Source organism: Oncorhynchus masou, unplaced genomic scaffold (genome assembly GCF_036934945.1).
Source record: "Oncorhynchus masou masou isolate Uvic2021 unplaced genomic scaffold, UVic_Omas_1.1 unplaced_scaffold_593, whole genome shotgun sequence".
NCBI lineage: Eukaryota > Metazoa > Chordata > Actinopteri > Salmoniformes > Salmonidae > Oncorhynchus > Oncorhynchus masou.
The window spans coordinates 405,838-420,049 of NW_027012353.1; the positions used below are offsets into that span (position 1 = coordinate 405,838).

Sequence of the window (14,212 nt, forward strand, 5' to 3'; positions counted from 1 at the left end):
TTGTTACTCTGTGATCTGTATCTATCTATTGTTACTCTGTGATCTGTATCTATCTATTGTTACTCTGTGGTCTGTGTCTATTGTTACTCTGTGGTCTGTATCTATTGTTACTCTGTGGTCTGTATCTATCTATTGTTACTCTGTGGTCTGTATCTAATGTTACTCTGTGGTCTGTATCTATTGTTACTCTGTGGTCTGTATCTATTGTTACTCTGGTCTGGTCTGTATCTATTGTTACTCTGTCTGTATCTATCTATTGTTACTCTGTGGTCTGTATCTATTGTTACTCTGGTCTGTATCTATTGTTACTCTGTGGTCTGTATCTATTGTTACTCTGTGGTCTGTATCTATCTATTGTTACTCTGTGGTCTGTATCTATTGTTACTCTGGTCTGTATCTATTGTTACTCTGTGGTCTGTATCTATTGTTACTCTGTGGTCTGTATCTATCTATTGTTACACTGTGGTCTGTATCTATCTATTGTTTCTCTGTGGTCTGTATCTGTCTATTGTTACTCTGTGGTCTGTATCTATCTATTGTTACTCTGTGTATCTGTCTCTGTTATCTGTATCTATCTATTGTTACTCTGTGGTCTGTATCTATCTATTGTTACTCTGTGGTCTGTATCTATCTATAATGTTACTCTGTGTCTGTCTGTACTCTGTGGTCTGTATCTATCTATTGTTACTCTGTGGTCTGTATCTGTCTACTGTTACTCTGTGGTCTGTATCTATCTATTGTTACTCTGTGGTCTGTATCTGTCTACTGTTACTCTGTGGTCTGTATCTATCTATTGTTACTCTGTGGTCTGTATCTATCTATTGTTACTCTGTGGTCTGTTATCTATCTAATGTTACTCTGTGGTCTGTATCTAATGTTACTCTGTGGTCTGTATCTAATGTTACTCTGTGGTCTGTATCTATTGTTACTCTGTGGTCTACGGGTATCTATCTATTGTTACTCTGTGGTCTGTATCTATTGTTACTCTGTGGTCTGTATCTATTGTTACTCTGTGGTCTGTATCTATTGTTACTCTGTGGTCTGTATCTATCTATTGTTACTCTGTGGTCTGTATCTATCTATTGTTACTCTGTGATCTGTATCTATCTATTGTTACTCTGTGGTCTGTGTCTATTGTTACTCTGTCTGTATCTGGTCTGTATCTATTGTTACTCTGTGGTCTGTATCTATCTATTGTTACTCTGTGGTCTGTATCTATCTATGTTACTCTATGGTCTGTATCTATCTATTGTTACTCTGTGGTCTAATGTATCTGTGGTCTATTGTTTCTCTGTGGTCTGTATCTATTGTTACTCTGGTCTGTATCTATTGTTACTCTGTGGTCTGTATCTATTGTTACTCTGTGGTCTGTATCTATCTATTGTTACTCTGTGGTCTGTATCTATTGTTACTCTGGTCTGTATCTATTGTTACTCTGTGGTCTGTATCTATTGTTACTCTGTGGTCTGTATCTGTCTATTGTTTCTCTGTGGTCTGTATCTATGTTATTGTTATCTATTGTTACTCTGTGGTCTGTATCTATCTATTGTTACTCTTGTCTGTATCTATTGTTACTCTGTGGTCTGTATCTATTATTTACTCTGGGTCTGTATCTGTATCTATCTATTGTTACTCTGTAGTCTGTATCTATCTATTGTTACTCTGTGATCTGTATCTGTCTACTGTTACTCTGTGGTCTGTATCTGTCTACTGTTACTCTGTGGTCTGTATCTATCTATTGTTACTCTGTGGTCTGTATCTATCTATTGTTACTCTGTGGTCTGTATCTATCTATTGTTACTCTGTGGTCTGTATCTAATGTTACTCTGTGGTCTGTATCTAATGTTACTCTGTGGTCTGTATCTATTGTTACTCTGTGGTCTGTATCTATCTATTGTTACTCTGCTCTGTATCTATTGTTACTCTGTGGTCTGTATCTATTGTTACTCTGTGGTCTGTATCTATCTATTGTTACTCTGTGATCTGTATCTATCTATTGTTACTCTGTGGTCTGTGTCTATTGTTACTCTGTGGTCTGTATCTATTGTTACTCTGTGGTCTGTATCTATCTATCTATCTGTCTACTGTTACTCTGTGGTCTGTATCTAATGTTACTCTGTGGTCTGTATCTATCTATTGTTATCTATTGTTACTCTGTGGTCTGTATCTATCTATTGTTTCTCTGTGGTCTGTATCTATCTTGTTACTCTGTGGTCTGTATCTATTGTTACTCTGTGGTCTGTATCTATCTATTGTTACTCTGCGGTCTGTATCTGTATCTATTGTTACTCTGTGGTCTGTATCTATTGTTACTCTGGTCTGTATCTATTGTTACTCTGTGGTCTGTATCTATTGTTACTCTATTGTTTCTCTGTGAATTATGTATCTATCTATTGTTACTCTGTATCTGTATCTATTGTTACTCTGTGGTCTGTATCTATCTACTCTGGTCTGTATTGTTACTCTGTGGTCTGTATCTATCTATTGTTACTCTGTGGTCTGTATCTATCTATTGTTACTCTGTGGTCTGTATCTATCTATTGTTACTCTGTGGTCTGTATTGTTACTCTGTGGTCTGTATCTGTCTACTGTTACTCTGTGGTCTGTATCTATCTGTATTATTTTACTCTGTGGTCTGTATCTATCTATCTGTTACTCTGTGGTCTGTATCTAATGTTACTCTGTGGTCTGTATCTATCTGTGGTCTGTGTCTATTGTTACTCTGTGGTCTGTATCTATTGTTACTCTGTGGTCTGTATCTGTCTATTGTTATCTGTATTGTTACTCTGTGGTCTGTATCTAATTGTTACTCTGTGGTCTGTATCTATCTATTGTTACTCTGTGGTCTGTATCTATCTATTGTTTCTCTGTGGTCTGTATCTGTATCTTGTTACTCTGTGGTCTGTATCTATTGTTACTCTGTGGTCTGTATCTATTGTTACTCTGTGCTCTGTATCTATTGTTACTCTGTATCTATCTAATGTTACTTGGTCTGTATCTATCTATTGTTACTCTGGTCTGTATCTATCTATTGTTTCTCTGTGGTCTGTATCTATTGTTACTCTGTGGTCTTATCTATTGTTACTCTGTGGTCTGTATCTATTGTTTACTCTGGTCTGTATCTATCTATTGTTACTCTGTGGTCTGTATCTATTGTTACTCTGTGGTCTGTATCTATCTATTGTTACTCTGTGGTCTGTATCTATCTATTGTTTCTCTGGTCTGTATCTATCTATTGTTACTCTGTGGTCTGTATCTATCTATTGTTACTCTGTGGTCTGTATCTATTGTTACTTGTTACTATCTATTGTTACTCTGTGGTCTGTATCTATCTATTGTTACTCTGTGGTCTGTATCTATTGTTTATCTATCTGTCTACTCTGTGGTCTGTATCTATCTATTGTTACTCTGTGGTCTGTATCTATCTATTGTTACTCTGTGGTCTGTATCTATCTATTGTTACTCTGTGGTCTGTATCTATCTATTGTTACTCTGTGGTCTGTATCTAATGTTACTCTGTGGTCTGTATCTATTGTTACTCTGTGGTCTGTATCTATCTATTGTTACTCTGTGGTCTGTATCTATCTATTGTTACTCTGTGGTCTGTATCTATTGTTACTCTGTGGTCTGTATCTATTGTTACTCTGTGGTCTGTATCTATTGTTACTCTGTGGTCTGTATCTATTGTTACTCTGTGGTCTGTATCTATCTATTGTTACTCTGTGGTCTGTATCTATCTATTGTTTCTCTGTGGTCTGTATCTATTGTTACTCTGTGGTCTGTATCTATTGTTACTCTGTGGTCTGTATCTATTGTTACTCTGTGGTCTTATCTATCTATTGTTACTCTGGTCTGTATCTATCTATTGTTACTCTGTGGTCTGTATCTATTGTTACTCTGTGGTCTGTATCTATCTATTGTTACTCTGTGGTCTGTATCTCTGTGGTCTGTATCTATTGTTACTCTGTGGTCTGTATCTATTGTTACTCTGTGGTCTGTATCTACTCTGTGGTCTGTATTGTTACTCTGTGGTCTGTATCTATCTATTGTTACTCTGTGGTCTGTATCTATCTATTGTTACTCTGTGGTCTGTATCTATTGTTACTCTGTGGTCTGTATCTAATGTTACTCTGTGGTCTGTATCTTGTTACTCTGTGGTCTGTATCTATTGTTACTCTGTGGTCTGTATCTATCTATGTTACTCTGTGGTCTGTATCTATTGTTACTCTGTGGTCTGTATCTATCTATTGTTACTCTGTGGTCTGTATCTATTGTTACTCTGTGGTCTGTATCTATTGTTACTCTGTGGTCTATTATTATTCTCCTGGTCTGTATCTATCTATTGTTACTCTGTGGTCTGTATCTATCTATTGTTACTCTGTGGTCTGTATCTATCTATTGTTACTCTGTGGTCTGTATCTATCTAATGTTACTCTGTGGTCTGTATCTATCTATTGTTACTCTGTGGTCTGTATCTATCTATTGTTACTCTGTGGTGTGTATCTATTGTTACTCTGTGGTGTGTATCTATTGTTACTCTGTGGTCTGTTACTCTGTGGTCTGTATCTATCTATTGTTACTCTGTGGTCTGTATCTATCTATTGTTACTCTGTGGTCTGTATCTATTGTTACTCTGTGGTCTGTATCTATTGTTACTCTGTGGTCTGTATCTATTGTTACTCTGTGGTCTGTATCTATCTATTGTTACTCTGTGGTCTGTATCTATCTATTGTTACTCTGTGGTCTGTATCTATCTATTGTTACTCTGTGGTCTGTATCTATCTATTGTTACTCTGTGGTCTGTATCTATTGTTACTCTGTGTCTGTATCTGTTACTCTGTGGTCTGTATCTATCTATTGTTACTCTGTGGTCTGTATCTATTGTTACTCTGTGGTCTGTATCTATCTATTGTTACTCTGTGGTCTGTATCTATTGTTATCTGTATCTATTGTTACTCTGTGGTCTGTTACTCTGTGGTGTGTATCTAATGTTACTCTGTGGTCTGTATCTATCTATTGTTACTCTGTGTCTGTATCTGTATCTATTGTTACTCTGTGGTCTGTATCTATTGTTACTCTGTGGTCTGTATCTATCTAATGTTACTCTGTGGTCTGTATCTATCTATTCTTACTCTGTGGTCTGTATCTATCTAATGTTACTCTGTGGTCTGTATCTAATGTTACTCTGTGGTGTGTATCTTGTTACTCTGTGGTCTGTATCTATTGTTACTCTGTGGTCTGTATCTATTGTTACTCTGTGGTCTGTATCTATCTATTGTTACTCTGTGGTCTGTATCTATTGTTACTCTGTAGTCTGTCTGTATCTGTATCTATCTATTGTTACTGTATCTATCTATTGTTACTCTGGTCTGTGTCTATTGTTACTCTGTGGTCTGTATCTATCTATTGTTACTCTGTGGTCTGTATCTATTGTTACTCTGTGGTCTGTATCTAATGTTACTCTGTGTCTGTATCTATCTAATGTTACTCTGTGGTCTGTATCTGTAATGTTACTCTGTGGTCTGTATCTATTGTTACTCTGTGGTCTGTATCTATCTATTGTTACTCTGTAGTCTCTATCTTTGATCTGAAGCTGGATAATTCCCAGATGTTGGGGAATGTTCTGAGATGGTTGATAGATGATGGGGAATGTTCTGAGATGGTTGACATAGATGTTGGGGAATGTTCTGAGATGGTTGACATAGATGTTGGGGAATGTTCTGAGATGGTTGACATAGATGTTGGGGAATGTTCTGAGATGGTTGACACAGATGTTGGGGAATGTTCTGAGATGGTTGACACAGATGTTGGGGAATGTTCTGAGATGGTTGACATAGATGTTGGGGAATGTTCTGAGATGGTTGACACAGATGTTGGGGAATGTTCTGAGATGGTTGACACAGATGTTGGGGAATGTTCTGAGATGGTTGACACAGATGTTGGGGAATGTTCTGAGATGGTTGACACAGATGTTGGGGAATGTTCTGAGATGGTTGACACAGATGTTGGGGAATGTTCTGAGATGGTTGACACAGATGTTGGGGAATGTTCTGAGATGGTTGACACAGATGTTGGGGAATGTTCTGAGATGGTTGACACAGACGTTGGGGAATGTTCTGAGATGGTTGACACAGACGTTGGGGAATGTTCTGAGATGGTTGACACAGACGTTGGGGAATGTTCTGAGATGATTGATAAGATGTTGTGCACAATATTTTAGTAAACGTTAAGATAACATTCCAAGGATATTTCATAATTTTTTAATTAAAAAATAAAACATTTTGTTTTCAAAAACATTAATTTGATTTTTTTGGGGACATTATCATCCTAATGTTAAATAAAACCCTAACTAGAACTTAATGGGAATCTAATGTTCTGGGAATGTTTCCTGTTTGCTGGGTAGTCTATATAGTGCACTACTTTTAACTAGAGCCCTATGGGACCTGGTCAAAAGTAATGCACTACATAGGTGATAGGGTGCGGTTTGGGACACATCCTCCATGTTTCAGAGGCAGCATGGCTCCTGGCCTACTTTCACATCACGTACTGTACAACATCTCGAGTGAAATATTTATCAAGGTCAGTAAGGCTGCTTAGCAGACTGTTAGTGATTCACAATGGCAACGTTTTCCACCAACATACAGTACCTACATCACCCATAGACACTGTTGTATATGGAGAAGTAAGCGTCAACTAACGAAAACAGTTTAAAGTCTCTATTCAATCCACATCCCAGAAAGTTCAGCTTTTTTGATTTTACCTTTTATTTAACTAGGCAAGTCAGTTAATAACAAATTCTTATTTTCAATGGCGGCCTAGGAACAGTAGTGGGTTAACTGCCTTGTTCAGGGGCAGAACAACAGATTTGTACCTTGTCAGCTCGGGATTCGAACTTGCAACTTTCGGTTACTAGTCCAACGCTCTAACCACTAGGCTCACGATTTAAATTTAAAGGCAGTTTTCCCTCTTTAGCGGAGGCCCTAAGTCTTAGAGCCCCAAGTCTTCAGCTTTACAGACTGAATAGAGCCCTAAGTCTTCAGCTTTACAGACTCAATAGAGCCCCAAGTCTTCAGCTTTACCGACTGAATAGAGCCCCAAGTCTTCAGCTTTACAGACTCAATAGAGCCCTAAGTCTTCAGCTTTACAGACTGAATAGAGCCCCAAGTCTTCAGATTTGACTCAATAGAGCCCCAAGTCTTCAGCTTTACAGACTGAATAGAGCCCCAAGTCTTCAGCTTTACCGACTGAATAGAGCCCCAAGTCTTCAGCTGAATTACCGTCTTGAATAGAGCCCCAAGTCTTCAGCTTTACAGACTGAAAAGAGCCCCAAGTCTTCAGCTTTACAGACTGAAAAGAGCCCCAAGTCTTCAGCTTTACCGACTGAAAAGAGCCCCAAGTCTTCAGCTTTACCGACTGAATAGAGCCCCAAGTCTTAAGCTTTACCGACTGAATAGAGCCCTAAGTCTTCAGCTTTACAGACTCAATAGAGCCCCAAGTCTTCAGCTTTACAGACTCAATAGAGCCCTAAGTCTTCAGATTTGACTCAATAGAGCCCCAAGTCTTCAGATTTGACTGAATAGAGCCCCAAGTCTTCAGCTTTACAGACTCAATAGAGCCCTAAGTCTTCAGATTTGACTCAATAGAGCCCCAAGTCTTCAGATTTGACTGAATAGAGCCCCAAGTCTTCAGCTTTACAGACTGAAAAGAGCCCCAAGTCTTCAGCTTTACAGACTGAATAGAGCCCCAAGTCTTCAGATTAACAGACTGAATAGAGCCCCAAGTCTTCAGCTTTACCGACTGAATAGAGCCCCAAGTCTTCAGATTTGACTGAATAGAGCCCCAAGTCTTCAGCTTTACAGACTGAAAAGAGCCCCAAGTCTTCAGATTTACAGACTGAATAGAGCCCCAAGTCTTCAGCTTTACAGACTGAAAAGAGCCCCAAGTCTTCAGCTTTACAGACTGAAAAGAGCCCCAAGTCTTCAGATTAACAGACTGAATAGAGCCCCAAGTCTTCAGCTTTACCGACTGAATAGAGCCCCCAAGTCTTCAGCTTTACCGACTGAATAGAGCCCCAAGTCTTCAGCTTTACAGACTGAAAAGAGCCCCAAGTCTTCAGATTAACAGACTGAATAGAGCCCCAAGTCTTCAGCTTTACCGACTGAATAGAGCCCCAAGTCTTCAGATTTGACTCAATAGAGCCCCAAGTCTTCAGATTAACAGACTGAATAGAGCCCCAAGTCTTCAGCTTTACCGACTGAATAGAGCCCCAAGTCTTCAGCTTTACCGACTGAATAGAGCCCCAAGTCTTCAGCTTTACCGACTGAATAGAGCCCCAAGTCTTCAGCTTTACCGACTGAATAGAGCCCCAAGTCTTCAGCTTTACAGACTGAATAGAGCCCCAAGTCTTCAGCTTTACCGACTGAATAGAGCCCCAAGTCTTCAGCTTTACAGACTGAATAGAGCCCCAAGTCTTCAGCTTTACAGACTGAATAGAGCCCCAAGTCTTCAGCTTTACAGACTGAATAGAGCCCCAAGTCTTCAGATTTACAGACTGAATAGAGCCCCAAGTCTTCAGCTTTACAGACTGAATAGAGCCCCAAGTCTTCAGCTTTACAGACTGAATAGAGCCCCAAGTCTTCAGCTTTACAGACTGAATAGAGCCCCAAGTCTTCAGCTTTACAGACTGAATAGAGCCCCAAGTCTTCAGCTTTACAGACTGAATAGAGCCCCAAGTCTTCAGATTTACAGACTGAATAGAGCCCCAAGTCTTCAGCTTTACAGACTGAATAGAGCCCCAAGTCTTCAGCTTTACCCGACTGAATAGAGCCCCAAGTCTTCAGCTTTACAGACTGAATAGAGCCCCAAGTCTTCAGCTTTACAGACTGAATAGAGCCCCAAGTCTTCAGCTTTACAGACTGAATAGAGCCCCAAATCTTCAGATTTACAGACTGAATAGAGCCCCAAGTCTTCAGCTTTACAGACTGAATAGAGCCCCAAGTCTTCAGCTTTACCGACTGAATAGAGCCCCAAGTCTTCAGCTTTACAGATTGAATAGAGCCCCAAGTCTTCAGCTTTACCGACTGAATAGAGCCCTAAGTCTTCAGCTTTACAGACTCAATAGAGCCCCAAGTCTTCAGCTTTACAGACTCAATAGAGCCCTAAGTCTTCAGATTTGACTCAATAGAGCCCCAAGTCTTCAGATTTGACTGAATAGAGCCCCAAGTCTTCAGCTTTACAGACTGAATAGAGCCCCAAGTCTTCAGCTTTACAGACTGAATAGAGCCCTAAGTCTTCAGCTTTACAGACTCAATAGAGTCCCAAGTCTTCAGCTTTACCGACTGAATAGAGCCCTAACCCGGGTACCAGTCTGTTTGGGCCATCATGCCACTTGCAACTCCTCGTCACGCCGGAAAGGGGTTGATATGAACAGCCCTGGAACCAGGCTAGGTGCATTGGTGAGAAAGGTAGATAAATATAAGAGTTTGATTGAAGCTAAATTATGGTTATGAATCATTGAATTATGTTTTTGTATAGAGGACGTCTATTCAAGCCAGTCTGTATAGCCCTTTACATTGCCTTTAGTTTCTCATTGCTCTCTCTCTGTCCAATATCGTCTCTTGGTATCCCTGTTTCTCTCTCTCTGTCCAATATCGTCTCTTGGTATCCCTGTTTCTCTCTCTCTCTGTCCAATATTGTCTCTTGGTATCCCTGTTTCTCTCTCTGTCCAATATTGTCTCTTGGTATCCCTGTTTCTCTCTCTCTGTCCAATATCGTCTCTTGGTATCCCTGTTTCTCTCTCTCTGTCCAATATCGTCTCTTGGTATCCCTGTTTCTCTCTCTCTGTCCAATATCGTCTCTTGGTATCCCTGTTTCTCTCTCTGTCCAATATCGTCTCTTGGTATCCCTGTTTCTCTCTCTGTCCAATATCGTCTCTTGGTATCCCTGTTTCTCTCTCTCTCTGTCCAATATCGTCTCTTGGTATCCCTGTTTTCTCTCTCTCTGTCCAATATCGTCTCTTGGTATCCCTGTTTTTCTCTCTCTGTCCAATATCGTCTCTTGGTATCCCTGTTTCTTCTCTCTCTGTCCAATATCGTCTCTTGGTATCCCTGTTTCTCTCTCTCTCTGTCCAATATCGTCTCTTGTTATCCCTGTTTTTTCTCTCTCTCTGTCCAATATTGTCTCTTGGTATCCCTGTTTCTCTCTCTCTGTCCAATATCGTCTCTTGGTTCCCTGTTTCTGTCTCTCTGTCCAATATCGTCTCTTGGTATCCCTGTTTCTGTCTCTCTGTCCAATATCGTCTCTTGGTATCCCTGTTTTCTCTCTCTCTGTCCAATATTGTCTCTTGGTATCCCTGTTTCTCTCTCTCTGTCCAATATTGTCTCTTGGTTCCCTGTTTCTGTCTCTCTGTCCAATATCATCTCTTGGTTCCCTGTTTCTGTCTCTCTGTCCAATATCGTCTCTTGGTTCCCTGTTTCTGTCTCTCTGTCCAATATCGTCTCTTGGTTCCCTGTTTCTGTCTCTCTGTCCAATATCATCTCTTGGTTCCCTGTTTCTGTCTCTCTGTCCAATATCGTCTCTTGGTATCCCTGTTTCTCTCTCTCTCTGTCCAATATCATCTCTTGGTTCCCTGTTTCTGTCTCTCTGTCCAATATCGTCTCTTGGTATCCCTGTTTTCTCTCTCTCTGTCCAATATCGTCTCTTGGTTCCTGTTTCTGTCTCTCTGTCCAATATCATCTCTTGGTTCCCTGTTTCTGTCTCTCTGTCCAATATCGTCTCTTGGTTCCCTGTTTCTGTCTCTCTGTCCAAAATCATCTCTTGGTTCCCTGTTTCTGTCTCTCTGTCCAATATCGTCTCTTGGTTCCCTGTTTCTGTCTCTCTGTCCAATATCATCTCTTGGTTCCCTGTTTCTGTCTCTCTGTCCAATATTGTCTCTTGGTTCCCTGTTTCTCTCTCTCTGTCCAATATCGTCTCTTGGTTCCCTGTTTCTGTCTCTCTGTCCAATATCGTCTCTTGGTTCCCTGTTTCTGTCTCTCTGTCCAATATCGTCTCTCTTGGTTCCCTGTTTCTGTCTCTCTGTCCAATATCGTCTCTTGGTTCCCTGTTTCTGTCTCTCTGTCCAATATTGTCTCTTGGTTCCCTGTTTCTCTCTCTCTGTCCAATATCGTCTCTTGGTTCCCTGTTTCTGTCTCTCTGTCCAATATCATCTCTTGGTTCCCTGTTTCTGTCTCTCTGTCCAATATCGCCTCTCTTGGTTCCCTGTTTCTGTCTCTCTGTCCTATATCGTCTCTTGGTTCCCTGTTTCTGTCTCTCTGTCCTACTGTATACTGTACAGCATTGGTATCTGTTCCTCCTTCTCTCCTTTCAGTTCTAAAGGTCTACACTCTCTGTCCTATCTATGTTGTATGTAAGTTCTCTGTCCCACCCTGTTCCTGTTATCTTTATATCCTTTACCCCCTCTTCGTCCTCATGACCTCCTCTCATTGGTGGACAGGAGTGTCTGTTCCATGGAATTAGGAGTTTGAATTCTAGAATGGACATGAACCTTCTTCCGATGGGATAAAGGTTAGCCATTTTGGTCAGGGAGGTGGTGAACCATGGTCAGCCAGTGCTGTGATGAGATATTGTGTAAAAATAATGAGTCTGAAGACTTTATCTGCACCGTGTGTGTTAGCGAGCCTGCCGGTTACACAGGAATGATTCTATACATGTTTAACTGACAATATGCCAACATTCCATTGAAACAATGCAGTCCATCCACATCAATACACTGGTTGACATCAGTTGATGACAGGACAGACCCAGCTGTAAATACAACCTGTACTGATCATGTATTCTATAATTAGGACTCTCAAGCTTTCCAAGACAACAAAAACAAGTCTATTTACATATATTTTAGAGGCTATTATTTATACAGAAAACTGGTATAAAAACCTGTTTAAACTGTATTCATAATGTATGATAATATTGTAGGTTGACAATAGGTTTTATTACACGATATTTGATGTATCCTTACTTCTGTTCTCCTGCTTAGGTAAAATCAGGTTTCTGATTCATTAACTCCAATTAGGCTGCTTTGGATTTCTCCTGACCAATATGGCAGCCATTACTTTTTAATTTAATAGGGTCTCTGTGGCAAGGTTAATATCACTATACAGTGCCTTGCGAAAGTATTAAGCCCCCTTGAACTTTGCGACCTTTTGCCACATTTCAGGCTTCAAACATAAAGATATAAAACTGTATTTTTTGTGAAGAATCAACAACAAGTGGGACACAATCATGAAGTGGAACGACATATATTGGATATTTCAAACTTTTTAACAAATCAAAAACTGAAAAATTGGGCGTGCAAATTATTCAGCCCCTTTACTTTCAGTGTAGCAAACTCTCTCCAGAAGTCCAGTGAGGATCTCTGAATGATCCAAAGTTGACCTAAATGACTAATGATGATAAATACAATCCACCTGTGTGTAATCAAGTCTCTGTATTAATGCACCTGCACTGTGATAGTCTCAGAGGTCCGTTAATAAAGCGCAGAGAGCATCATGAAGAACAAGGAACACACCAGGCAGGTCCGAGATACTGTTGGATACAAAAAGATTTCCCAAGCTTTAAACATCCCAAGGAGCACTGTGCAAGTGATAATATTGAAATTGAAGGAGTATCAGACCACTGCAAATCTACCAAGACCTGGCCGTCCCTCTAAACTTTCAGCTCATACAAGGAGAAGACTGATCAGAGATGCAGCCAAGAGGCCCATGATCACTCTGGATGAACTGCAGAGATCTACAGCTGAGGTGGGAGACTCTGTCCATAGGACAACAATCAGTCGTATATTGCACAAATCTGGCCTTTATGGAAGAGTGGCAAGAAGAAAGCCATTTCTTAAAGATATCCATAAAAGTGTCGTTTAAAGTTTGCCACAAGCCACCTGGGAGACACACCAAACATGTGGAATAAGGTGCTCTGGTCAGATGAAACCAAAATTGAACTTTTTGGCAACAATGTAAACGTTATGTTTGGCGTAAAAGCAACACAGCTCATCACTCTGAACACACCATCCCCACTGTCAAACATGGTGGTGGCAGCATCATGGTTTGGGCCTGCTTTTCTTCAGCAGGGACAGGGAAGATGGTTAAAATTGATGGGAAGATGGATGGAGCCAAATACAGGACCATTCTGGAAGAAAACCTGATGGAGTCTGCAAAAGACCTGAGACTGGGACGGAGATTTGTCTTCCAACGAGACAATGATCCAAAACATAAAGCAAAATCTACAATGGAATGGTTCAAAAATAAACATATCCAGGTGTTAGAATGGCCAAGTCAAAGTCCAGACCTGAATCCAATCGAGAATCTGTGGATAGAACTGAAAGCTGCTGTTCACAAATGCTCTCCATCCAACCTCACTGAGCTCGAGCTGTTTTGCAAGGAGGAATGGGAAAAAATGTCAGTCTCTCGATGTGCAAAACTGATAGAGACATACCCCAAGCGACTTACAGCTGTAATCGCAGCAAAGGTGGCGCTACAATGTATTAACTTAAGGGGCTGAATAATTTTGCACGCCCAATTTTTCAGTTTTTGATTTGTTAAAAAGTTTGAAATATCCAATAAATGTCGTTCCACTTCATGATTGTGTCGCACTTGTTGTTGATTCTTCACAAAAAAATACAGTTTTATATCTTTATGTTTGAAGCCTGAAATGTGGCAAAAGGTCGCAAAGTTCAAGGGGGCTGAATACTTTCGCAAGGCACTGTATATTCCAAAATCACTTTTAGCCTGTTATATCTACATTATATTTTGTTCTAATATTTTGTTTGCAGGCTGTTATGTCTACATTATCTTTAGTCTGTGACATGTTATACCTGCATTATCTTTTGTCGGTCATTGCTCACTCTCTGTCCTCTTTCTCTGTAACCCTGTTCCCTCTCATACCCTGTTCCCTCTCATACCCTGTTCCCTCTCTCCCTCAGTTCTGGAGGTTGACTTCTCGGAGCTGACCCTGGAGGAGATCATCGGTGTGGGTGGTTTTGGGAAGGTGTACCGTGCCATGTGGCGAGGGGCGGAGGTGGCAGTGAAGGCTGCGGCGGGACCCCGATGAGGAGGAGGGACAGATCCTAGAGAGCGTTCGTCAGGAGGCCAAGCTGTTTGCAATGCTGCACCACCCCAATATCATGGCCCTACTGGGGGTAAGAATCCTGCTGCACCACCCCAAT

General features: G+C 40.6%; 1 pseudogene; it reads left to right on the plus strand.

Annotated features, from left to right (window-relative positions):
• LOC135536305 (mitogen-activated protein kinase kinase kinase 9-like) overlaps window positions 1-14,212 on the plus strand; it is a 73,012-nt pseudogene that overhangs the window by 16,083 nt on the left and 42,717 nt on the right.